The sequence below is a fragment of the Heloderma suspectum genome, chromosome 8 (assembly GCF_057233095.1).
Source record: "Heloderma suspectum isolate Gila_16-S chromosome 8, 16-S_ref, whole genome shotgun sequence".
Lineage (NCBI taxonomy): Eukaryota > Metazoa > Chordata > Lepidosauria > Squamata > Helodermatidae > Heloderma > Heloderma suspectum.
The window spans coordinates 29543229-29569878 of record NC_139465.1 but is presented as its reverse complement, the minus strand read 5'-3'; positions in this window follow the sequence as shown (position 1 = coordinate 29569878).

The following is a 26650-nucleotide window of genomic DNA, read 5'->3' as shown; positions in this document are numbered from 1 at the left end:
AGGGAGTTATCTCTTCGCATTAGGTGGCCAAAATATTGGAGCTTCAGCTTCAGTATCTGTCCTTCCAATGAGCACTTAGGGTTGATTTCCTTTAGGATGGACTGATTTGACCTCCTTGCAGTCCAGGGGACTCGTAAAAGTCTTCTCCAGCACCACAGTTCGAAAGCATCAATTCTTCGGTGCTCAGCCTTCCTTAGAGTCCAGCTCTCACAGACGTACATTGCTACTGGGAAAACCATAGCTTTGATTACACGGACCTTTGTCGGCAAGGTGATGTCTCTGCTTCTTGCTATGCTGTCTAGGTTTGCCATTGCTTTCCTCCCAAGGAGCAAGCGTCTTTTAATTTCATGGCTACAGTCACCGTCTGCGGTGATCTTGGAGCCCAAGAAAATAAAATCTGTCACTGCTTCCATTTTCCCCTTCTATATGCCAGGAAGTAATGGGGCCAGATGCCATGATCTTTGTTTTTTTAATGTTGAGTTTCAACCCAGCTTTTGCACTCTCCACTTTCACCCTCAACAAGAGGCTCTTTAGATCCGATTTCTGCCATTAGGGTGGTATCGTCTGCATACCTGAGGTTGTTGATAATTCTCCTGGCAATCTTAATTCTGAGCTGTGATTCATCCAACCCAGCATTTCTCATGATGTACTCTGCATATAAGTTAAATAAGAAGGGCGACAGTATGCAGTCTTGTCATATTCCTTTCCCAATTTTGAACCAATCGGTTGTTCCATGTCCGGTTCTTACTGTTGCTTCTTGACCCTCATACAGGTTTCTCAGGAGACAGGTAAGGTGGTCTGGTACCCCCATCTCTTTCAGAATTTGCCACAGTTTGTTGTGATCCACACAATCAAAGGCTTTAGCACAGTCAATGAAACAGAAATAGACGTTTTTCTGGAATTCTCTTGCTTTCTCCATGATCCATCAAATTTTGGCGATTGGATCTCTAGTTCCTCTGCTTCTTCGGAACCCAGCTTGTACTTCCGGTAGTTCTTGGTTCACATACTGCTGAAGCCTAGCTTGTAGGATTTTGAGCATCACCTTGCTGGCATGTGAAATGAGCGCAATTGTGCGGTAGATTGAACACTCTTTGGCATTGCCCTTCTTTGGAATTGGAATGTAAACTGACCTTTTCCAGTCTTGTGGCCACTGCTGAGTTTTCCAAATGTGTTGGCATAGTAAGTGCAGCACTTTAACAGCATCATCTTTTAGGATTTTAAATAGCTCAGCTGGAATACTGTCATCTCTGCTAGCTTTGTTGTTAGTCATGCTTCCTAAGGCCCACTTGACTTCACTCTCTAGGATGTCTGGCTGAAGTTCAGTGACCACACTATAATGGCTATCAGGGACATTAAGATCTTTCCTGTATAGTTCTTAGGGATGTCAGAGAATTCCACCACGGATCTCGGTGAGGCCGAATGCCAGTGCACTTGGCCCCCCAAAATCCATGGCGGAACGAAGCCCCCCGCCCCCCCCACCCCATGAAAGGCACCCAAAATGGAGCACTTACCTGCTGCCGTCCGTGCTGACTTGCAAATGGCAGCCGCATCTGAGGCCGCCATTCGCTTCTTCATTATAGCCGTGATAGGCTAAGTAAATAATTACATAGCCTATCACGGATAACGCAGGGATGCCATTTGCATCCCTGTGAAGGCTGTGATAGGCTACGTAAGTATTTACATAGCCTAACACAGCAAAAAAAAAACAGCCGACACAAATGGCAGCGGCTAAGGCGGCCACCATTTGCATTCCCTTTTTTTTCACTTTTTTAGCCTTTGTAAATATTTACGTAGGCTAGTAAGGTGAAAAAAAAGGGGAATGCAAATGGTGTAGTGGCCATCTCTGTGGAGATTCCGCAGAGCCACCGGCTGGGGCCACCCACAGCTGGACATCCATCCACTGGGCTGCCTTTAGGGACGCAAATGGCAGTGGCTGTAGCCACCGCCATTTGTGTCCCTGTATTTTGCTGTGATAGGCTACGTAAATATTTACATAGGCTAAAACGGCAAAAAAAAGGGAACGCAAATAGCGGCTGCCATAGCTGCTGCCATTTGCGTCCGCTGGGTTTTTGGGTTTTTTTTGCCGTGATAGGCTACGTAAATATTTACGTAGCCTATCACGGCAAAATACAGGGACACAAATGGAGGCGGCTACAGCTGCTGCCATTTGCATCCCTGCAGGCTGCCCAGCGGATGGATGTCTGGCTGTGGGCGGCCCCAGCCGGTGGCTTTGTGGAATCTCTGCGGAGCAGAGCCGGCCAGAGAGAATTTCAGGGGGAGGGACGGAGTGCCTCCCCCCCACCATGAATGTCACCCTTCGAAAAGGTAAGTGACTTTTGTACATCCCTAAAGTTCTTCTGTGTATTCTTTCCACCTCTTCTTAAACTCATCTGCATCTGTTAGATCCCTGCCTTCTTTGTCCTTTATCATGCCCATCTTTGAACAAAACGTTCCCTTCAGATCTCCGATTTTCTTGGAGAGATCTCTAGTCTTTCCCATTCTGTTGTTTTCCTCGATTTCTTTGCATTGTTCATTTAAGAAGGCCTTCTTGTGCCCTTATTTTCGCCATAGTCTACATAAATCTTTACGTAGACTAGACGTGCCAAAATAAGGAACGCAAATGGCGTCCCCATGGGAGCCGCCATTTGCGTACGCGCTTTTTTTTTTTCCAAAGTCACCCGTGATAGGCTACGTGATGATTTATGTAGCCTATCATGGCTGACTTTTGAAATCTAGCCGTGATAGGCTACGTAAATCATCACGTAGCCTATCCCGGGGTCTTTTTTTTTTTTTTTACTTTTTGTTTTGTGGCCGGGGAGACGGGGTGCTTCTCCCCGGCCTGAATTTCGGCCGGGTGAGGCGGGAAGCCTCCCCACCACGCCTGAACTTCAGGGGGAGAAGCGAAGCGCCTCCCCCCCACCGCGAAGCCAAGCTGCGAAAAGGTAAGTGACTTTCGTACATCCCTACAGTCAGCTCCAGGTATTATTTTTACTGACTGTATAGAGCTTCTCCACCTGTGGCTGCAAAGGACATAATCAATCTGATTTCAATATTGACCATCTGGTGATGTCCATGTGTAGAGTTGCCTCTTGTGCTGTTGGAAAAGAGCATTTGCTATGATCAGCATGTTCTCTTGACAAAACTCTATTAGCCTCTGTCCTGCTTCATTTTGTACACCAAGGCCATTCTTGCCTGTTATCCCGGTTATGTCTTGACTTCCTACTTTAGCATTCCAATCCCCTATGATGAAGAGGACATCTTTTTTTGCTGTTAGTTCTGGAAGGTGTTGTAGGTCTTCATAGAACCAATCAACCTCAGCTTCTTCAGCCTCAGTGGTTGGGGCACAGACTTGAATTACTATGATGTTGAATGGTTTGCCTTGGATTCATACTGAGATCATTCTATCATTTTTGAGATAGTACCTAAAATGGTACAGTTCCAAAATTCTAGAATTGCTATCTACCATCTAATCCTGTGTCATGTGAAGAAAAAGCTACCAGTGGCTTCTTACATTAGCCTGGTAGTCCAGGAAGCATCACAGCACTGTTCCTTCTTATACCACCAGAGGTAGAATCCTCAGTCCATGTGGACATTGCATCTTTTTAGCTTAGTTTAGCTAAGTTAAGTTTATATGCCACTTTTCCATTGTGGGCTGTGCCCAAAGAGGCTCACAATTAATATCAGGAATACATCAGTACAAAACATGTCACCCGGAACAGTTGTTGTCTTAAAAACTGGCAGTTCTGAAACCACAAGGAACTGGAGAGCATAATTGTATGATTAGGATAGCCAGTTACAACAAAGCAATTTAGTTAATAGCTAGAATTAGCTATTAAAATGCTAGTTTTTGTAGGCTCTGAGTTATAATATTTGGAGACCTTTCCCTTACTTTGCAAAATAAACATAAGGTGAGCCTGCACAGATGATCATTGTGTGAGTGCGTGGAGGACTAGGATCAAATCCACTGTCCTCACCTCCAACCTTCATGCTTTCAAGGTCCCGTTTACATAGAGGCCTAGGTGGGTATATCTAAATGTGTGTATGCTCACTACAGGAGGCTTCACACATACCCTTTCATAGATTCAAAGCACACATGAGAGGGTTTAAGTGTCACACCAGAAAGCCCTGTCCTCCTCTCAAAGTGTGTGCAGGCCATGCCCCCTGCTGGTTGCACATCCAGTAGGATTGTCAATGAGCCCAACATGCATACTGATGTATACACTTCCATAGGGCTCTTCCACATGAGGGGAAATCCTGGGCCAATCAGGATTCCCCTTCAAATGGAAAGGTCCTATACATGTATGTCAGGAAGTGTGTGGGTTCCCTTTCCACCAAACACAATAATGGGAGCTGAGCATGGTGGTGTGCATGTCATGGGTTGGAGGAAGAACTGGCTGGTGCAACCCCATGACCTCCTTCAAGCATGCTTTCAATGCATGAAGAGTTCATGCAATGTAAATTCAGTATATTTCATTTTCATTTGCAAAAGAAATCTTGAAGGCATGGGAGTTGGGTTTAGGGTCAGTGAGTCAAATTCGTCCCTCCCTGTGTTAATTTGTGCATGAGCTGAGCACCAGCTCAGGGATTCAGAGGCCTTCCCACCCCTTTTAGCTTCTGATTGTTAAAATCTGGGTGGTTCTCCATAGAAATGGAGCCAACCCCCAAAACACAGGAATGCTTGATGTTGCAACCAGGCAATCTTGGGATTGGAGCTTAGCGCAAAGAAAAAGGTCTCCTGCAAATTGGGAAGAGTGAATGAGCCCTTAGAGTAGAAGGTCATTTGGGGTCTTTTAGAATATTGTTGATGGGTCGGCTTTTCTTCCATTAAAATTTATCTGTAGAAGTTTGTAGATTGTACACTTTGTAATTGTCCTATCCTGAATACCAAAAGAGAGTTTTACATTTACATTATGCCACACGGATTGTGCAGCAGTCTTTTATGAGAAAATTGTGCATGCCAAAAAAAGTGATGAGGTGATAATTGGCTTTAGAACAGCTTAACAGTTTGAAAATCAGGAGGAAAAAAAAGCAGTTTATGTAAAACAGAAGCAAGTGGGGAGGGAACTCGGAAACATTAGATTTTTCTAGGCTCATGCTACTTCCATTCTGTCAGATGTAAAGTGCAAATACAGGAAATTAAGTCAAATTAGCGGATGTGGAAAGTCATTGTCAAACTTGGTGCTGTCTTTTTCTTTTTTTAAGGTGGTGTGTGTGTGTGTGTGTGTTTAGTTCTGCCCAAGTTCCATTTCTTATAAATTAATCAAAGATTTTAGGTCTGTATGACTTCTCCCAATGAAAAGCAATGCCCATTTTAGCATCTGTTGAAATGCATAATGTAAATTCAGGGTCCAATACTTTAATTATGTCCCAGATTGTATTCTTTTATTAAAAAATATGGCAGTGAGTATTATATCTGGAATTATCGAAATAGCCCAGGATGAAAATCTCTCTGCATGCTATTACTTCTAGACAGGAAGTATTTGAAAGTCAAAATGACAAGATGATCAGGGGGCTGGAGCAACTCCCCTGTGAGGAAAGGTTACCACATCTAAGAGTATTTTGTTAAGGAACAAAAGGCAAGGAAGAGGGGGCATGATAGAGGTGTTTAAAATTATGCATGTTATGGAAAAAGGGAATCTAGAGAAAAAAAGTTTCCCCTCTCACCCAATACTAGAACCCAGAGTCATCAAATGAAGAAGCCAAATGGTGGGAGATTCAGGACAGATAAAAGGAAAGACTTTCACACAGCATATAGTTAAACTTTGGAGTTTGCTACCGGAAGATGTAGTGATGGCCATCAACTTAGATGGCTTTAAAAGGGGATTAGTAGGGATGTAAGAATTCACCCTAGCTCAGTTTCTCCAGGCACTTGCTGAAGCAGCACCCCTTCTCTCACCCCCCCCCAGACCCATGACCAGGCCGCCCACGAGCTCGGTGAGTTCCCCGGGCTCACTGCGATTCCTTTTGGTGAGTGTCTGCCATTTTCACGCCTTTGATTGCTATGTGAAACAGGAAGTTAAAAACAATGTGCATATTTAAATATGCATAGTTTGGAGCTGGGAAAGCTAAATAAGCACAATATTAGAGGTATAACCCCTCTAATATAGAGCTTATTTAGCTTTCCCAGCTCCAAACTGTGCATATTTAAATATGCACATTTTTAAAAAATTCCTGTTTTATGTAGAAATCAAAGGCGCAAAAATGGCGGTCACTCATTGAACGGGATCACAGTGAGAGCGTGAGCAGGCACAAGTGGGGGGCAAATAAGGAGCGTTTCGGTGAGTGCAGTTCTGGAGTCGTGAGCGGGGGGGAGCCTGACAAATTCCCAGACCCAGTCGGGTGCCCGCAACATCCCTAGGGATTAGACAAATTCATCAGAGGTATGGCTATGGTAATGATGGCTATATGTACCTCCGGGATTAGAGGAAGCATGCCTCTGAATACTGGTTGCTGGGGAACAACAGCAGATGAGAGCTATTGTCCACATGTCCTACTTGTGGGCTTCCCATTGGCATCTGGTTGGCCACTATGGGAAATGGGATGATGGAATACATACACCTTTGGTCTGTTCCAGTAGGGTTCTTCTTACTTTATCTAATATATTTCCAATTGTGAAAAAAGTTTTAACTTTCTCAAAACACCCATGATATTATCAAGGCTTCTTTTTTCATTATAATACACCCCTGCTAGGGATGGATGGGAGCTCCCCCTCATCCAGGTGCTCTGGGCACCCATCCAGCCCCTGTTCCCACTCACAAAGTCCTGGACCCATGCTTGACCTTCCTGCTGCTCACCAAGCCACCCATACTCACCCGGGACCTATCCTCCAGTGTTTCGATTACTATTTTGCAAAAACAAAAACAAAGTGGTGATCGTGAAAACGCACACACAAAGTGTTGCACTCAAAATGGTGCCGTGAATCGCCCATATACACAAGATTATTTATTTATTTATTTATTTATTTATTTATTTCTTTATTTTATTATTAAATTTATTAATCGCCCATCTGGCTGGTCACCCAGCCACTCTGGGAGATGTACAACATACAATAAAAACAGTTTAAAACAATAAAATTCTACAATAAAAACATTTTCTAAAATACACTAACCCACCCCAAATGCCTGCCTGAACAACAACGTTTTTAATAAACGACGGAAGCTCATTAAAGAGGGAGCATGGCGGAGTTCCCTAGGGAGGGAGTTCCATAGAGTGGGGGCCACCACAGAAAAGGCCCTCTCCCTCGTCCCCACCAGTCTAGCTGTCTTGGCTGATGGGACAGAGAGAAGGCCATCCAAGGCTGATCTTGTTAAGCGGCCTGTCTGGTGCTGGAGGCGCTCCTTAAGATAGGCTGGGCCGGAACCATATAGGGTTTTAAAGGTCAAAACCAACACCTTGAATTTGGCCCGGAAAACAACTGGTAACCAGTGTAACTCCTTCAGCACTGGAGTGATGTGATCTCGCCGGCAGCTGCCTTTAATCAGGCGAGCCACTGCATTCTGTACCAGCTGCAGTTTTTGAACCATCTTCAAGGGTAACCCCACGTAGAGCGCATTACAGTAGTCTAAACGAGAGGAGACCAGGGCATCTACTACCGATGGGAGCAGATGGTCGGAAGGAAGGGGCGCAGCCGCCATATCAGATGGAGTTGATACAGTGCTGTCCAGCTCACAGCTGACACCTGAGCCTCCATGGATAGCTGGGAGTCCAAAATGACCCCCAGGCTGCAGACCTGGTCTTTCAAGGGTAGCCGTACCCCATTCAACACCAGGTCAACATCCCCCAGCCTCCTCTCATCTCCCACCAAAAGTACCTCGGTCTTGTCAGGGTTCAGCTTCAGCCTATTCCTCCCCATCCAGCCACTTACCATCTCCAGACATTTGGACAGGGATTCTACAGCCAACCTTGGTGAAGATTTAAACGAGAGGTAGAGCTGCGTGTCATCCGCATATTGATGACACTGCACCCCAAAGCTCCTGATGATAGCCCCCAGTGGCTTCATATAGATGTTAAATAGCATCGGGGAGAGGATGGAACCCTGTGGCACCCCACAAGTAAGTGGCCACGGGTCTGAAACCTCCTCTCCCAGTGCTACCCTCTGGTATCTGCCGGAGAGGAAGGACCGGAAACACCGCAATACGGTGTCCCCAATGCCTAACCCCCCCAGGCGGTCCAGGAGGATACCGTGGTCAACGGTATCGAAAGCCGCTGAGAGGTCGAGGAGAACAAGGAAGGAGCATTCACCCCTATCCAGAGCCCTCCTCATATCATCTACCAAGGTGACCAAGGCCGTTTCTGTCCCATGCCCAGGCCTGAAGCCCGACTGAAATGGGTCTAGATAATCAGTTTCTTCCAAGTGTGCCTTCAACTGCACCGCCACCACCCGCTCAATCACCTTGCCCAAAAATGGCAGATTTGAGGCTGGGCGAAAGTTGTTCAAAACTTGAGGATCGAAGGAGGGCTTCTTTAAGAGCGGTCTTATCACTGCCTCCTTGAGGGCTGATGGCATCACTCCCTCCTCAAGGGAGGCGTTCACCACCGCCTTGATCCCCTCACCCAGTCTCTCTCTGCAGCTCATAATGAGCCAAGATGGGCAAGGATCAAGTAAGCAGGTGGTCGGCCTTACAGATGAAAGCACCTTGTCCACTTCATCAGGAGGAAGAAGCTGGAACCGATCCCACAAAACCGGTTTCCCAAAGGCCGCCTCTTGCTCACTAACTGTATCCACAGTGTGCAGAGTAACATACCTAATCTGATCAATTTTATCTGCAAAGTGCCTTGCCAAGGCCTCACAGGAGGCCTTAGAATGCTCCAGTGGTTCCGGAGCCACAGGACTGACCAGGCTCCGGACCACTTGGAACAGCCTCCTGGGACAGCACTCTGCAGACGCGATGGAGGCAGCATAATATTCCTTTTTTGCTGCCTTCACCGCCACGTGATAGGCTGAAGATACAGCACTAGCCCGTGTCTGATCGTCTTTGGAGCGAGACTTCCGCCACCGGCGCTCTAGCCGTCTCACCTCCTGTTTCAGAGCTCGTAACCACGGATTGAACCATGGTGCAGTCCAAGCCCTGTTCAGGGGGAGAGGGCGTTTCGGAGCCACCTGATCTAATGCCCCAGTGATTGCGGCATTCCAGCCACCAGGGTCTTGACCGAGTGGCCGTTGGCATGCCCCAGAGAATCCCCAAGCGCGTTCAGGAATCCATTTGGATCCATAAGATGCCTGGGGCGGACGATTTTAATGGGTCCTCCACCCCTGCGGAGGGGTTGTGGAACCGAGAAGTCTAACGTCACCAGATAGTGATCTGACCATGACAAGGGGGTGGTGGATATACCCCCAACTTCCAGATCACTCCCCACTTCTCCAGAAACAAACACAAGGTCTAGTGCATGACCAGCTACATGGGTGGGCCCAGTTAGAATATGGTGCAGCTCCCAGGAGGCCACGGTCTCCATGAAGTCCCGAGGTGCTCCTGTGAGGATGGCTTCCGAATGTACGTTGAAGTCCCCCAACACCAGTAAGTTAGTGGACTGCACACGCACATCAGAGACCTCCTCAAGCACCTCGGCCAGGGAGTCAGTCATGCAGCGGGGTGGACAGTACACGAGCAGAATCCCCAGACTGCCCTTCGGGTCCAACCTCCAGTACATGCACTCAGCAACCTTGGTCTCCCGGAGAGGGGGTCTGGTGAAGACCAAGGACTCTCTGTAGATAACAGCCACTCCCCCTCCCCGATCCCCAGCCCTTGGCTGCTGTGCATACAAAAATCCAGCTGGACACATGGCTGCAAGGGTTGGAGGAGCAGCCTCGGCCAGCCAGGTCTCCGTAATACATGCCAGGTCTGCACCCTCATCCAGGATCATGTCATGGATGAGGGAGGTTTTCTGGGTAACTGATAGGGATGTTGGAGAATTTCTCCCCGAAACTTCGGGGGGCCGAGCACCAACGTGTTCGGCCCCCCGAACAAGTTTCGGGGAGAAATCCTCTGCACCCCCCCGCCCCCTGCACCCCCCCGCCCCCTGCACCCCCCTGCCCCCCGTACCCCCCCCCCGGGACGGGACTTACCTTCGCCGAATGTCCCTCCCGGTGGCGGGTCCAGCCGGCGGTTCAGCGGGTGTTCGTGCGGGGCGGGAGCGGCAGCCGGTCTTTTGACCAGCTGCCGCCGCCGCCATTCCAATAAAAGAAAAAAAAAACGCCCCCGTGATAGGCTATGTGACGATTAACGTAGCCTATCACGGCTAGATCTGCAAAGTCAGCCGTGATAGGCTATGTAAATTGTCACGTAGCCTATCACGGGTGACTTAAAAAAAAAAAAAAGCGCGTACGGATAATGGCGGCCCCCATAGGGAGCCGCCATTCCCGTTCCTTATTTGGTCGCCGTAGTCTACGTAAATCTTTGCGTAGACTACGGCGACCAAATAAGGAACGCGAATGGCGGCTCCCTATGGGGGCCGCCATTAGCGTACGCGCTTTTTTTTTTTAAAGTCACCCGTGATAGGCCACGTGACGATTAACGTAGCCTATCACAGCTGACTTTGCAGATCTAGCTGTGATAGGCTACGTTAATCGTCACGTAGCCTATCACGGGGGCGCTTATTTTTTTAAAAAACTTTCGAGTTCGCGGCCGGGCGAGGTGGGAAGCCTCCTCCCCGGCCTGAATTTCGGCCGGGGCAAGGCGGGAAGCCTCCCCCCTGGCCTGAATTTCGGCCGGGGCGAGGCAGGAAGCCTCCCCCCCCGGCCTGAACTTTGCGGGGGGAGCAGCGAAGCGCCTCCCCTCCACCGTGAACAAGCTTCGACGAAAGGTAAGTCACTTTCGTCCGCCCCTAGTAACAGAACTAGCATTGCAGAGCAGTAAACGAAGGCCAGAAGATGGGGTCATGCCTCCCCCAGCCATTCTTTGGCTCTGGACAGGCCCAGAGCAGGGAACAGATACTACACATCTCTCCCTTGTTCTCCTTACCTGGCATGGCCTGTCCCTAGTGCTCCGCCAGCACCTGCCACCCAGCCTCAGTATCTTCTGGCCCCCAACACTCCCTCCACTGCCTTCATCAGGTGGACACATGCCCCCTCACTCCCGCCTATCAGGCAGGCTACCCACCCCTAAAACCACAACAAAATCCCCCAGGAAAAAGAAACACACACACACACACACACACACAAAACAATTAAAATTCCCCTTAAAAATAATGCCAGGCCACAGTCCACCAGGAAGGCCAGGTGGTTGCGGTGGCGGCAGCAGCAGCCGCCGCCGCCGCTGCCGCCACAGGCCCAGGCCCAGCAGCAGCAGGCGCGCCTCTTCCCCGGTGATGGTGGTGGCCTCTTCTGCAGGCCCTGGCTCTCCCAGGCCATCTCAGCCAGCCAGCTTATGTAGCCCCTCCAGGGAGGGCAGGTGGAGCAGCACAGCTGGCTCAGTACCTGGGGGCCTGGTCCTGCAGGGACTGGCGGTCTGCCAGGCAGAAGTCTCCAGGGAAGGCCTGGTGGTGGTGGCAGCTGCAGCAGCAGCTAGGTGTAAATGGCCCATTTATGTCTGCAATCTTGTATGTATGGCTGAATCATGGCACCATTTTGCATACAACTAGATGTGCACATATTCGCAATCAACTTTTTTTTTTTCCAAAATGGTGCTTGCAGTGCTGGGCGATGGGTCCCAGGTGAGTGGAAGGGTGCTTGGCAAGCATGCCTGGGGGGTGTTGATTGGGGCAGGGGCCCAGCAGGCACAGCTTGGGGGAACAGGCAGGGGGTAGTCCACTGGACACCTGGACCCAATCTGGAGCCCGCACCATCCGTAACCACAGTTAAAGGAGAAAGACAAAGTAGCAGTTTTGACCAAATCAGATTCCATTCCACAGTCTTAATAAGGCCAATATGCAGGGATTTTTCTTAGCTTCTCATAGGCTTTACTAACACAATGCCATATGTCAAGAACTCCATTTTCTTTCTGTGTTCTCTGACTATGTGACCACCACTCCATTTGGCCAAGCTGAAACAGCATGTAGTGATTCAAGCACCTGTGCGGCTGTTATCCTGAGGTAGTTCTGGCCTTCAAGGCTAGAATAAGACTCAGTTAATTGGGCTGAATGGTCTTAGCTGCATTCCTGTGAGAACTTCAACCCTCCCTTACAGGGTTTGGTAATGCAGCTGGAGTCAGCTTGTGATTGGCTAAATGAGATCTTTATTGAGTTGTCAAGGGTGTGAACATAAAGGGGGAAGCTTGGAGATCCCCATTTGGCTTCATTTACCTGTGCTAACTTGCTTTTGGGCTTGTGAGCTTGGACCCTGGATTGGGCTTTGCCGTTATTGGAAGGCCCATACTTGGGTAACATATCTAATAGGTCTAGGTATTGCTTTGTTATTGTTCCAAGTGTTTATCTGATTATTGTACACCTTCTTATCCCTTTCTTTTACCCTATCTAAATAAACTTAATCTCTGCCACTAGAGCTGGGTGTGCTTTCTTCCACATAAACCTCAGTACTAATTTCAGAAGCCTTCTGCTTGGTTTCTTGCAACTAGGGATGTACAGACTGGGTAAAACCCGCTCCATCTGTGTTTTGAGGATTGTCAGGCACCTTTTGTTCTGTCATCCACTCACAGATGGATGCAATTTTTTACTTTTATTTTGTCATGTGGAAAAAAATACGCAAACAATTACGTAAGTATTTATGGAAGTATTTACATAATTTGCTTCAGTATGTAACATTTAGTGTATTGTCCCCCATTCCATTTAATGTTTCCTCAGCAGAAACATATGTATTTTCTACAAATTTATATGCATAAATTTCAGGAAAGTAAAAAAATAATCATCAAAGCCCACAGACTCTGGGCGACCTGACGGGGTTGCTCCACAGTGGATTCCGCAGGTCAGATTCTTAGAAATCCAAGCTTATTTTAGTCTGGCTCGAATTTCTCCAGCATCCCTACTTGCAACTATTTATTGTTTCAGACTTGAGGCTTGGGGATAGAGGGGATACAGCTACACCCCTATTCTCTAACCCTCAAAAGTGCCCTGTAAGGTCTGGGAGTCCCCTGGCTCAGGCTGAGGTGGGCTTAAGAGGTGACAGTAGTTTACCTTGCCACTGTTTGTCCCTGCCTACACTGCAGGGAGTTAGGACACCTCAACATTCACTCCACGATATATGTTTTAATGGAACCATGGTGAAAGGGCATAGTAAAAGCCACAGATGCCCAAAGGAACACATAAAAGACCAAATACTATAGCCTCTAGAACCCATTACATTCATAATGATATAACAATGTTCATAGCATCCAACACTGCAATAAATATTGAACGAAGACATACAGTACATGTGGATGGAATTCAAGTATATGGATGTTTCCCTTTCATATACTTGATCCAGCCTTGGATAGAGTGATGGGTTCTGATGTTAATAAAGGTTAAAACTGGTCCAGTCTATGGCTTTATTTCTGGGCCATGGCTCAGTAGTAGAACACCTGCTTTGCATGCAGGAAGTCCCATCAGTTCCCACATCTCCAAGAAAGGCTGTGAAATGCACCTGTCTGACAATCTGGAGAGTTGCTACCAGTCATTTTAGACAATAGTGAGCTTGGTAGACCATTGATCTAATTCCATATAAGGCAGCTTCATAGTACTGTTTTCACTGGGTGCAATGCAACCAAAGAAGAATTGGATGTATCTGATGACTTCTGATATATAGGGTAGTTTGCTTCTAAAGGTCATAGATCTTCACAGCAGGTTGCCATGTGGTGAGCTGGCCAAGTTTCTACAGACTACTGACTTCCGTCAAAGTTCACATTTTCACTTGCTCTTGACTTTGATTTGAGAACAAGTTGATAGAGTTTTGGTTAATGAGCCAATTATATTCAGACAAGATAACCATCATGCAGAGTGTTGTGCTTAGCTAAATTGCTATGCTAATAGCTATCAGCTCCCTATACTTCTTGTATGACTGAAAAAGTGCAACGGAAAGGATCAGCATTTATTGGGAACTTTTACTTCCCCCTCTTATTTTGCGTGCATCTTTCTTTCTTCTTCCATGGGGAAGATGTGTTGGAAGGGTTCTTACCCCCCTCTTTTTTTTTTAGGTTATGATTCAGCCAAACTCAAGCACTTTTGACAACCAATCAACACTTTATCCAGAACACAAAGAGAGTAGCATTCTGGAGGTGCAGGAGATACTTTCCAATGTTCACCCATGTAAGAAGCTTCCTGCGTGAAATAAACAAGCAAATCAGAAAGAGAGCTATGATTTAAAAAACAAACAAACAAACAAAATAAAAAAAAAAACCCTAAATCTTTCTTGTCAGTGTACTACATGCAGGGAGGTTTTGTTTTTGTTTATATGGGGGACCATGCAGAAACATGACCCTATGCTGGCAGCCTGTAATGGTACAGTTCCAAAATTCTGAAAGTGCAATCTACCACCTAATCCTGTGTCATGTGAAGAAAAAGCCATCAGTGGGGTCTTACATTAATCTTGTAGTCTGGAAGTATCACAGCACTATTCCTTCCTATATAGAATTCCCAGGTATGTGTCTGCATTTCATGGTTTGTCAGGTGCCTTTCATTCCATCGTCTGCTCATTGGTAGAGTCTGATCCCCCCCCCAATTTGTGCAAATCCACATTTGTGCAAACTGCACTTGTGAAAATGTGCAAATCCCCCCCCCAGTATGCAAATCATCCCCAAAATGAATACATTCCCCCAAAATGTGCATTGCCATGCTTTAGCCTACTGGGAAAATGTTTATTTTCAGCCAATGTTTTGTTGTTGTTGTTGTTGTTTTACATATTTTTCTATGACTACATTTCTGTAAAATTACAGAAAGTAAAAAACCCATTCCTCAAGTCCATAAAATCTATGTGACCTGTGAAAAGCTGGTCAACTGCAGAATCTGTGGGTCGGATTCATAGAAATTTGAACTTACTTAATTCCATTGAGGATTTTGCTGACATCTATATTCCCAGTGCCACTTTTGTGGCTCCTCCACAGTCTAGCCTCAGTCCCTAGAAACTGGGTAGTGCTGGTATGGGGAGGTTTCATGTGGCCTGGGCCTCCTTATATTATCCGACTAGCACAGAAAGGAGCAGAAATAGTTTCTTGCATGTTGGTGGTGTGATGTAAGAACTTACTCTGTACTAGAAGGACCCCCGTTCCCATATAGATTCATAGAGGTGGAAGGGACCTTAGATGTCATCTAGTCCAACTCTCTGTTCTTTTCAGGATCCACAATGCAGGAAGCAATTACAGCACTCCTGGCAGATGGCTATCTAGCCTCTGCTTAAATACTTCCAATGAAAGAGAGATGACCACTTCCCCAGGTAGACAATTCCACTGTCAAATAGGTCCACTATCAAACATGAGGACTTTTCTCTAAATTTTTAGCCAAAATCTGCTTCCTTGAAATTTCTCCCAGTAGTTCTAGTCCTGCCCTCTGGAGCAACATTACTTGCCTGACCACTAAGATAAGTCCTGCTTAGAGTACTCTCACCTTTGAATGTGTGGTGAGGGGCTGTGAGGAGCAGTGCCTTCTCAGCTGTGGTACCTCTGCTTTGGAACTTCCTCATCTTACCCATTTACCAAACAATTTGCTGAAGGTTTTTAAGTGACATGCAAATATATTGCATTAGATCCAGACATAGATGCCATGAACACCTCTTCTAGGGGAGAGGAACCATGGGTTGAAGGATTCCTCTCCCCTAGAATAATTGAACTTTCAATTTCAACCCAGAAGGGCAGAGGTTGGGGCAATAGAATACAGACAATAAATCGCTAGGAGCTTATTTTTGTCATGAACTGACCAAATGAGAGGAAATGATTAATTATCTTTTCTGGAGGTAATGGTGCATCTAATCGCTATGACTGTAGCAGAGAATATCTGCATCATCTTCTCCTGGTTTACATTATTATTACATTATCAATATACTGTCTCTAAATTATTAGTGTGTGAGTAGCACTTGTGACAGTAATTAATTGTCATTTCAAGGACAGTGTCAGATATGGTTACCATCTTTATCTTTGGTAGCATGCTCGTTCTACAAAGCACAGTTGTTTGTTTGTTTGTTTGTTTATTTATTTTTAAAACTCCAGAGGCTAAAAAAGTGAAATCTGAGTCACGCTTGCTCACTGAATTCCCTAGAGTTCTCAGATCCAAACAATGTCTGGAGTAGTAAAGCGAGGGGGAGGGGGGAACATTCCTTATGCATGATGTCTGAAGAGAAACTTCAATAAGGGGTGGGGAAGGCATTATTCCTTTAAGGAAAATAATCAGATTTCTCTTCAAGAGCCATATTCAATAATGGACTCCAGATAATTTCATTTGGCAATGTTCTACTCCCGGAATAGGGAACCTTTCGTCTCCAGATTAGGGATGTGCGAAAGTCACTTACCTTTTCGAAGGGGGTGATTCGCAGTGGGGGGGAGGCACTCCGCACCTCCCCCCAAAATCCTAATCTGGCTGGCTCCACTCTGCGGCAACTCTGTGGAGCTGCTGACCGGGTGCATTTGCAGGTGTGCGGAGCCTGCAGACACAAATGGAGGCGGCTACGGCGGCCGCCATTTGCGTTCCTGTTTTTTTGCCATGATAGGCTATGTAAATATTTTCGTAGCCTATCACATCAAAACAATAGGGGTGCAAATGGCATAGTGGCTGCCGTTTGCGCCCCTGTCTTTCACCGTGATAGGCTACATAAATATTTACGTAGCCTATCACGGCAAAAAAACAGGAATGCAAATGGCGGCCGCCGTAGCCGCCGCCATTTGCGTTCCCTTTTTTTGCTGTGATAGGCTACATAAATATTTACGTAGCCTATCACGGCAAAAATGGGGAAGCAAAAGGAGGCTGCAGACGTGGCTGCCATTCACAAAGCAGCGCGAACGGCACCAGGTAAGTGCTCCATTTCGTGTGCCTTTCTCAGGGTGGTGGGGCAGGGGGCTTAGTTCCACCACAGATTTCGGGGGGGCGAATGCACTGGCATTTGGCCTCACTGAGATCCATGGCAGAATTCTCTTACATCCCTACTCCAGATTGTGTTGGAAGATCAGGAGTGTTTGCACAGCTGAGGCTAGCATGCCAACTATGCCGGTTCCTAGAGACAAAGACTCAGGCTCTCAGTTTGGGTATACTCTTGGACTCAGCCCTAAACCTGGATGCCCAGGTTTTGGTGGTGGTCAGGAGTATGTTTGCAGTGCACAGCTGTGGCTAGTGTGCCAACTCTGCCTGTCCCTGTCCCTGTTTTTTTTATTTTTTATTTTTTTATTTATTGCATTTATATCCCACCTTTTTTCCTCTTGCAAGGAACCCAAGGCAGCTTAATTTCTCCTCCTCCTCCTCCTCCTCCTCCTCCTCCTCCTCCTCCTCCTCTCCATTTTAGCCTCACAACAATGACCCTGTGAGGTAGGTTGGGCTGAGAGTCTGTGACTGGCCCAAAGTCATCCAGTGAGCTTCCATGGCTAAGTGAGGACTAGAACCCAGATCTCTCAGCTCCCAGTCCAACACTCTAGCCACTACACCATGCTGGCTCCTAGAGATGTGTCCACGGTCACACATGTGTTAATTACATCCCATGTGGATTGCCACAATGAGCTCTACATGGGGCTGCCTTTAAAAACTGTTGAGAGAAACTTCAGCTGCTCCAGAATACTGTGGTCAGACAGTTGACTGGGGCCAGTTACAGGGAGCATGGGACTCCTTTGTTACAGCAGCTTCACTGGCTACCAGTAATTTTCTGGACAGAATTCAAAGTGCTGGTTATGATCTTTGGCTCAGGACCTGGCTACCTGAAAGATTGCCTTTTCCCATATGAGCTTGCCCAGTCCTTCAGATCTTCTGGAGAGGCCCTTCCTTTGAGACTGCCACCATCAAAGGTGCATTTGGTGGCAGGCTGGCAGCACAAGAGAGGGCCTTTTGGTGGCCATTTCTAGGCTGCAGAATTCCCTCCCAAGGGAGGTTAATTTGTTAGCTCTCTGCTATCCTTCTAGTGGCAGGCAAAGACCGCTTCATTCAAGAAGGCCTTTGGCCAGTAAGTGGTTCTGTAGGTTGAGTGCCATTTTTATTCTGTAATTGTTATGTTGTGATTGTATTTTAATGATTAATGACTATTTTAAATTGTTATTGTGAGTTGCCTTGAGTGCCATTGTCTTGGTAGAAAGGCAGGGTATAAATCAAATAAAGAAATACATAAGATCAAAGGCCCATCTTGTACAGCAGGGGTGGGCAGCAAGTAGATCTCCAGATGTTGCATATTTCAACTCCCAGCTTTCCTGGCCAATGCTGGCAGAGGCTTCTGAGAGTTGAAGTCCCATATATCTGGATACCTACTTTCTGCCGTGTTTTACAGCATCCTGTTTTCAAAAGAGGCCGACCAGATGCTTTGAAGAAGCCCCAGAGAAGGACATGGAGGCTTTACCTCCTAGGAAGCAGTATTATTCAATGCAATACTGCCTCTGAACATGGAGGTAGGATTGGGTAAGGAAGTAACTCTATCAATAGGTTTGTTTCTTTAATGGATGTACCCAATCCACACCTCCCAGGGGTAAGATGGGAGTTTGGTATGGTGACACAGATGACTGGTTTACTAAATGGTTACATGCCCATAGTGATAGGTGACCACTGGGCATATGGTTGTCTGTGTTCGCACCTTCAGTTGGTAGGCATCAAATCCTAAGTTATCAAGTGCTGAGAAATCAAGTTGTGTACACACATGTCTGAATCATTCATCCCTTAGTATTTTGAGAAAGGAACAGAGTACAGTAGAAGAGAACATGTTTTGCATGCAGAAGATTCCAGGTTCAATCCATAGCATCTTCAGTTAAAAAGGGGACAGGTAGAAGGTGATGAGGAAGACATCTGAGATCTGACTGAGTCCCTGCTGCTAGCTGCTACCAGTCAGAGTAGCTGATACTGGGTTGATAGACAAAGAATGTGACCTAGTGTAAGGCAGATTCTTATGATCCTTAACATAGAACACTTCAAAACCTGTTCTGTCATGGTTGTCTAGCATGCTAACACGATTCTCATTGCATAAAACAAATAAACAGCATTTCTAAAAAAACATTGTCATACTTTTTTGCTGCAAAAATGAGCTTATTACCAGTTTATTTTTCATTGCCTATCAAACAGATGTTGCACATTCTCCAAGGGATTTACAGCTTTTCCCAGTCGTTCTGCCTTAGCGAGCCACCAGATGTTCTATCGCTCGGAAGCATTTCTCATCAGAGGCAGAGATCTGAAAGATTCAGCTGATGCAAAAGGGGCAGAAGTAAACTTTCTATCTGTGTGTGCTGAGAGGTGGGATAAATTGTTCCAAATTGGTAAACATAAAGAGACAGGTGGGATGCAAGCTCACATACACCTGCTCTCTTCTCTGAAGAATAACGCTATATAGCTCTAGCTCCTTATAGGTCACAAAATACCAAATCTAGCTCTGTGGAAGTAAACCAAAAACAAAACAAAACAACACCCCCCCCCCCAACTCAATTCATGACTTGGAAAAAAATATATGCCAGCATTTTCTAGGTTAGGGTCTCAGTCTCTACCATTTCCCTAAGGAAGAGAATGGAAGCAGATGAAAATACCCACAAATCTTTTTTAAATGTTTCTTTTACAATGCACTAATTGTTTTAACATGGTGTCATATTCTTTTACCTTTGCTGTTCACTGGTCCGAAACCTTTTGATGTGGAGTAGTATCTAAATATTGTAAATCAAGATAGATAGATAGATGATAGATAGATAGATAGATAGATAGATAGATAGATAGATAGATCTGCATATGGAGTTGCAGAAATGAAAGCAAGCTTGCCATCTCATGCAAGCAGACTTTGCAAATGGCCTCATATTGAGTCAGACAGCTGGTTTATTTAGCTCAGTATTGTCTACACTTGCTGAAAGCAGCCCTCCAAGGTTTCAGATGGGAGTAGTCCTACAGAGGAGCTTCAGATGTACAGTCTCTCCAATACATATAATCTACACTATGGCTTTAATAGCCCTTACCCTGACACTTTGGCTCCATCTACATGAGCCTTTTACTCCAGGGTGGCTATGAATCAAGTTCCCTTGGGATAGATGACATAGTCACCATTTTGCAGCCGTCCATGGTTTTCTCCCGGAAACTGGGGATTTCTGCGGTAGCTTTTTGCTGTGATTTTTGGGGTTTGCTGTGGGTTTCCCTGCAGTTATGGGCCATCTGTCCCTTCCCCAAACTGACTTTGCATTTTGTGGTGGGCATGTTGTAGGCGTGCATAGTACTTCCATTGCCCTGCAATGCCCCTTTCCTCCCCCCATCCCTTTGCAGCTGCGCAGTCACAGAGGCACAGAGAGGCGTTTTCAGTTATTTAATCACACTATTGCACATTTCTGCAGCTTCATATCTTTGCAACGGTTGCTTTTGGACTCAATGCCCAAGGGCCAGGGGCGGGTGTCTTGGGGGAGAACCATCTTCTCTGTTGCCACCATTTCCAAGTGATGGGTAGGCACATACCGTTCACACTTGTGAATGTGAACCATTGTGAGAGTCTTGGGCTGGGGAACTGACAAACAGATGGCGTGGAAATGAAGGAGCACAGAACAACCAATTTTTAACTAATGAGGGAGGGAAAGACACAACAGAACCCCTAATGTACAAAACAGCTAATGAAGTGTTGCACCCCCACACTCATGGGACTGCACAGCTGTGCATTTAAGTATGATGGCAAAAAAGGGCACTGCGAGTCTTTTAGGGGATCGCGCAGTAAATCGCGAGGGTATCGCAGGGGATGCTAGTTGAGAGGCAGTGGGAGGTGAAAGCAGTGCCATATAGATTAGGCCCTTGGCTCATGAGTCCATTTTAGTAACCAGCAGGCACACACTGAAAACCTTCCAGGAATGTCATTAAGGCTTAGAAGCTATTGCAGTGGCTTAGAAATCATAGAACATGTTTGCACCTTCCTTCATTAGATGTAAGGGAGTTGTTCCCCGTGACCACTGAAAACATGCAAATACCTGGCTGGCATGCCACCATCCAGCTCACTAACTCATGAGAGTGCCTTTGAATTGAACAAACAAAAGCCTTGGGGGGGAAATGGCCCAATCCTGAATCACCACCACCTCCCAGACTGGTCAGCAAGGCCAAGCACTATCTGAGCACCCTTGAATGACACCTTATTTATTTATTTATTTATTTATTTGTAATATTGTACTACACTACTCTGTATAGCCAGCTAGAGGTAAATTAATTAAAGGGCAAGGAACATCCCTAAGTTTTCTACTCAGTCACCAGAACCAAACTAGTGTTCCCTTCATTCCATTCCCAGGCCAAGCCTCTGAGCCATTGAGCTCTTCCTACACTTCGTTTTGAACCGTTTAATTTTCTTGGAGTTTGGACAGTCTTTGTTCCTTGTTTTGGCTTGATGCCACTTTCATGCATTGATGGCTTCTGAAAATCTCATCCATGTTATTTCCCATGGACAGTGGAACTGATGCATAACAAACCACCTTCATTCCATTTTTTTAAAAGAAAAATATAATAATCAATATTTTGTATGGAGTACTGTGGATGCACAGATTGCTATTCCTCTTAATTGCTTGAGCTCTTTTGTGTCTCCCCCATAAAAGGATGTCAGATAAATCTGCAATGGAACCAAATGATTTTGGATTTTCATGAATCTGACCTGCAGATTCTGCAGTGGACCAGCTTCCCTGAATCAGGAGGATTTTATGGACTTCAGGACTGTTTTTCTAACTTTCCAAAAATTTGCATAGAAATATAAACAAAACTAACAAACAAACGACAACAACAAAACAGCCAAAAATGTGCATTTCCACCATAGGCTAAAGTGTGAAAATGCAATTTGGGTGGAATTTGTGCTTTTGCGGGGAATTTGCGCAAATTTGGAAACTTAAAAAAACCCTGCTTCTGTCGATGGGTGGATGATGGAATGAAAGGTGCCTGACCATCCGCAAAACACAGAGAGAATATAATTTACATATTCCATACATCCCTACCCCCATACACCCATTGATAGTGTGTACACTGATACAACACTACACAAAAGAAAATAAAAACAATCTTGATCGGATCATACAAATGATACATTTGTGCAGTATTTTACCACAGTGTATTATAAAACACCACATAAAATAAATCTTGATGCAAGCATATTATGATCGATCATACATGGGAAGGACTTTAGCTAAGTAGTAGAGTACATGCTTTGCATGCAGAGGGTCCCGGGTTCAATCCGCAGCATCTCCAGGTAGGGCTGGAAAAGCTCCTGCCTGAAATCCTGGAGTGTTGCTGCCAGTCAGCGTTGACAGTACTGGGCTAGATGGACTGATGGTCTAACTCAGTATAAGGAAGCTTTCTAGGTTCCTATGATCACAGCCCAATTGATTTTTCTTCTTCTTCAGTGTTTGAACATTGTATCTGTATACATAGATAATGCGGAGAGCGAAATAATGAAAAGGAGCCAACAGTGCTCGCTCCAGTTCTGGAATTATTTTTTTTACTACTTAAGCCAGAATTTGGGAGGAGTTACTTTATTTGCCAATAAAGGAATGGAACAGGAGAAATACTCCCAAATCCCCCCCACAACTCCCCCTCACAACTCCCCCCCCCCGCCTCTAAACAATTGAGTAGCCTGGCAGCCAGTTTGGGCTCGGGAGTTTCCAGTTTCTCAGCCATAATTTAACTATTATCAAATACAGGTTATCATTGCTCAGCTGGAATATATATATATATATATATATATATATCCCTTCAGCCTTTCTTTACTGCTTCCTTCACATTAATTTCTTCAAAGTGGAAGCAACATACTTATTGCAGAGCTTATCCAAACAGGACATGGAGGCTTCTAGTATAGAGAATAAGAGCTCCTAATTGCCAGAGTAAATGTTGCCAGGTGTTCATATCCCTTGTCCTAATAAATAAATAATTAGGAAACATGATTAGTAAGAGAACAGATCCCTTGAGGTTTGAAGCATTCATAGAAAGAAGGAAAGACACATTCGTAAATGTTGAAACCAGGATTTTGGTTGTTCATAGAGAGCTTTAATGGGAGAGCTGGAGGCCAAGCTAGGGATGTCAGAGAAATCTAGGGTTGGCGGAGAATTTCTCCATGAAACTTGAGGGGGCCAAGCGCCAACGTGTTCGGCCCCCCGAACAAGTTTCGGGGAGAAATCCTCCGAACCCCCCCAGCCCCCCGCACCCCCCCCCCCGGGACGGGACTTACCTTCGCCGAATGTCCCTCCCGGCGGTGGGTCTGGCCGGTGGTTCAGCGGGTGTTCGAGCGGGGCGGGAGCAGCAGCCGGTCTTTTGACCGGCTGCCGCCGCCGCCATTGCAATGAAAGAAAAAAAAAAACGCCCCCTGATAGGCTACGTGACGATTAACGTAGCCTATCACGGCTAGATTTGCAAAGTCAGCCGTGATAGGCTACGTCAATCGTCACGTAGCCTATCACGGGTGACTTTGAAAAAAAAAAAAGAATGTACGGATAATGGCGGCCCCCATAGGGAGCCGCCATTCCTGTTCCTTATTTGGTCGCTGTAGTCTACGTAAATGTTTACGTAGACTACGCCGAAAATAAGGGCAACGCTATTTGCATTGCCCTTATTTTCGCCGTAGTCTACGTAAACATTTACGTAGACTACAGCGACTAAATAAGGAACGCGAATGGCGGCTCCCTATGGGGGCCGCCATTAGCGTACGCGCTTTTTTTTTTTTTTAAGTCACCCGTGATAGGCTACGTGACGATTGATGTAGCCTATCACGGCTGACTTTGCAGATCTAGCCGTGATAGGCTACGTGAATCGTCACGTAGCCTATCAGGGGGCGTTTTTTTTTTTTTAAAACTTTCGCGTTCGCGGGTGGGCGAGGCGGGAAGCCTCCTCCCCGGCCTGAATTTCGGCCGGGGCGAGGCGGGAAGCCTCCCCCCTGGACTGAATTTCGGCCGGGGCAAGGCGGGAAGCCTCCAGCGAAGCGCCTCCCCCCCACCGTGAACGTCCTTCGAGGACAGGTAAGTGACTTTCGTCCACCCCTAGAGAAATCTGCAACAGAACCAAAAGAGTTCAGATGTTTATGCTGATTTGCTGATTTGGAGACCATTTTTCTAACTTTCCAGACGTTTGTGTATTTTCCAGATCAGGACTGCTGCATTTACTCTAGGGGAGGAGGAGGAGGAGCAGAAGATGATGAAGAAGAAGAAGAAGAAGAAGAAGGAGGAGGAGGAGGAGGAGGAGGAGGAGAAGCAGCACAGCAGCAGCAGCAGCTGCAACTAGCAGTTATATCTTTAAAGTAGAGCTTTTTGGAAATGGTCACTTGAAATTCTCCACCTTACTTGTGCGCAGAGAAATCTGGAAGCAGTTTCACCAAATTTCTCCAGTGGGGAGGATAAATTCTCAACTGCTTCTCCCAGTTAGGACTCCCCATTGGTAGGGCTTGTAGCACAGATTCTTTCTTTTTTTCATAAGGGGTTGGGGGGGGAGTTGTGCTGCAGTTGTCTTGGACAGGGATGCTGGAGAAATTCAATACAGACAAAAATGAGCTTGGATTTCTAATAATCCAATCTGCAGAATCTGCTGCGGAGCGACCCCCTCAGGCCACACCGAGTCTGTGGATGATTTTTTTACTTCCCCGAAATGTACGCATATTTATTTGTAGGAAAATACATATATTTCTGCTGAGGAAAAGTTGAATAGAATGAGGGATAATATGCTAAGTGTTATGTACTAAGGTAAATTATGTAAATTCTTATGTAATTATTTGCGTATTTTTCAGATAGATAGATAGATAGATAGATAGACGATAGATAGATAGATAGATAGATAGATAGATAGATAGATAGATGATAGATAGATGATAGATAGATAATCTCTCTGTGAATGGACAATGGAACAAAAGGTGCCTGACACTCCACAAAACACAGACAGAGCAGATTTTGGACAGTCCATGCATTCCTAGACTTGGCAGGTTGGCTCCCAGTTTGCACCAACTGCAGTGCAAATAGGGTAGTGTTGCATTTGGTGCCAGTGATGAAGTGTAGTTAGTGCTCTGCCAAAATCTGTCCACCAATTTCCTGAAAGTCCCCCCCCCCCGGGCCTTGAAAGAGGCTTACATTGTTCTGCCTCATTCAGGATGTTTTATAATGCATTGTTGTGGTGTTTTTGAGCATAACTAATCACAGCTAGCCTCCCAGGCTGGCTGCACATCCTGACCTGAAAAGACCCTGTAGGAGGAATTCTCTCATGGTGCCTTAAACTGGGATTCAGTTGAAGTGTGGGAAGCTGAGGAGGCTACAGGCTGCCATAGAGATGATGGTAGAATGAAAAACAGGACACTTGTGCTCACTCCTCAGCCACCTTCTAAGTAAGGTAACCCCAGGAAACCCAAACCCAACCCATAAGAACTTCTCTGAAATTTCTCCACCACTGAATTTCTTTTAGAAAGCAATTCCTCTTCTATCAAATTGAATGAGAACAGTCTAAAAATGTGGGGAAAATTGGCACAGCACTAAATTTTAGTAATAGAAAAATATGTGAAGTAAAAAAACAGAACAACAACAACAACAACAACAACAACAACAACAAAACATTCTAGGGATAGCGGAGAATTTCTCCCCGAAACTTCGGGGGGCCAAGCGCCAACGTGTTCGGCCCCCCGAACAAGTTTCGGGGAGATCTCCTCCGCACCCCCCCGCACCCCGCACCCCCCCGGGACGGGACTTACCTTCACCGAATGTCCCTCCCAGTGGCTGGTCCAGCCGGCGGTTCGGCGGGTGTTCGAGCGAGGCGGGAGCGGCAGCCGGTCTTTCGACCGGCTGCCGCCGCCGCCATTGCAATGAAAGGGAAAAAAAAAAAAACTTCCCCTGATAGGCTACGTGACGATTCACGTAGACTATCATGGCTAGATTTGCAAAGTCAGCCGTGATAGGCTACGTCAATCGTCACGTAGCCTATCACGGGTGACTTAAAAAAAAAGAAAAGAAAAAGAGTGTACGGATAATGGCGGCCCCCATAGGGAGCCGCCATTCCCGTTCCTTATTTGGTCGCTGTAGTCTACGTAAATGTTTATGTAGACTACAGCGAAAATAAGGGCAACGCTATTTGCGTTGCCCTTATTTTCGCCGTAGTCTACGTAAACATTTACGTAGACTACAGCGACTAAATAAGGAACGCGAATGGCGGCTCCCTATGGGGGCCGCCATTAGCGTACACACTTTTTTTTTTTTTAAGTCACCCGTGATAGGCTACATGACGATTCACGTAGCCTATCATGGCTGACTTTGCAGATCTAGCCGTGATAGGCTACGTGAATCGTCACGTAGCCTATCAGGGGAAGTTTTTTTTTTTTTTTACTTTCGCATTCGCGGCCGGGCGAGGCGAGGCGCCTCCTCCCCGGCCTGAATTTCGGCCGGGCGAGGCGGGAAGCCTCCCCCCCAGCCTGAACTTCGCGGGGGGACCAGCGAAGCATCTCCCCCCCACCGTGAACGGCCTTCGACGACAGGTAAGTGACTTTCGTCCACCCCTAGCACATTCCCCCCATAGGCTAAAGCCTAAAAATGCACATGGGGTGGGGGATTTGCACACCTGGGGGGAATTTGCACATTTTCTCAACCACAACTTTTCACAAGTGAGAATTTGTGCAAATGAGGATATGCATAAATTTGGAAACTTTAAAAAAAATCCGATTCCATTGCTGAGT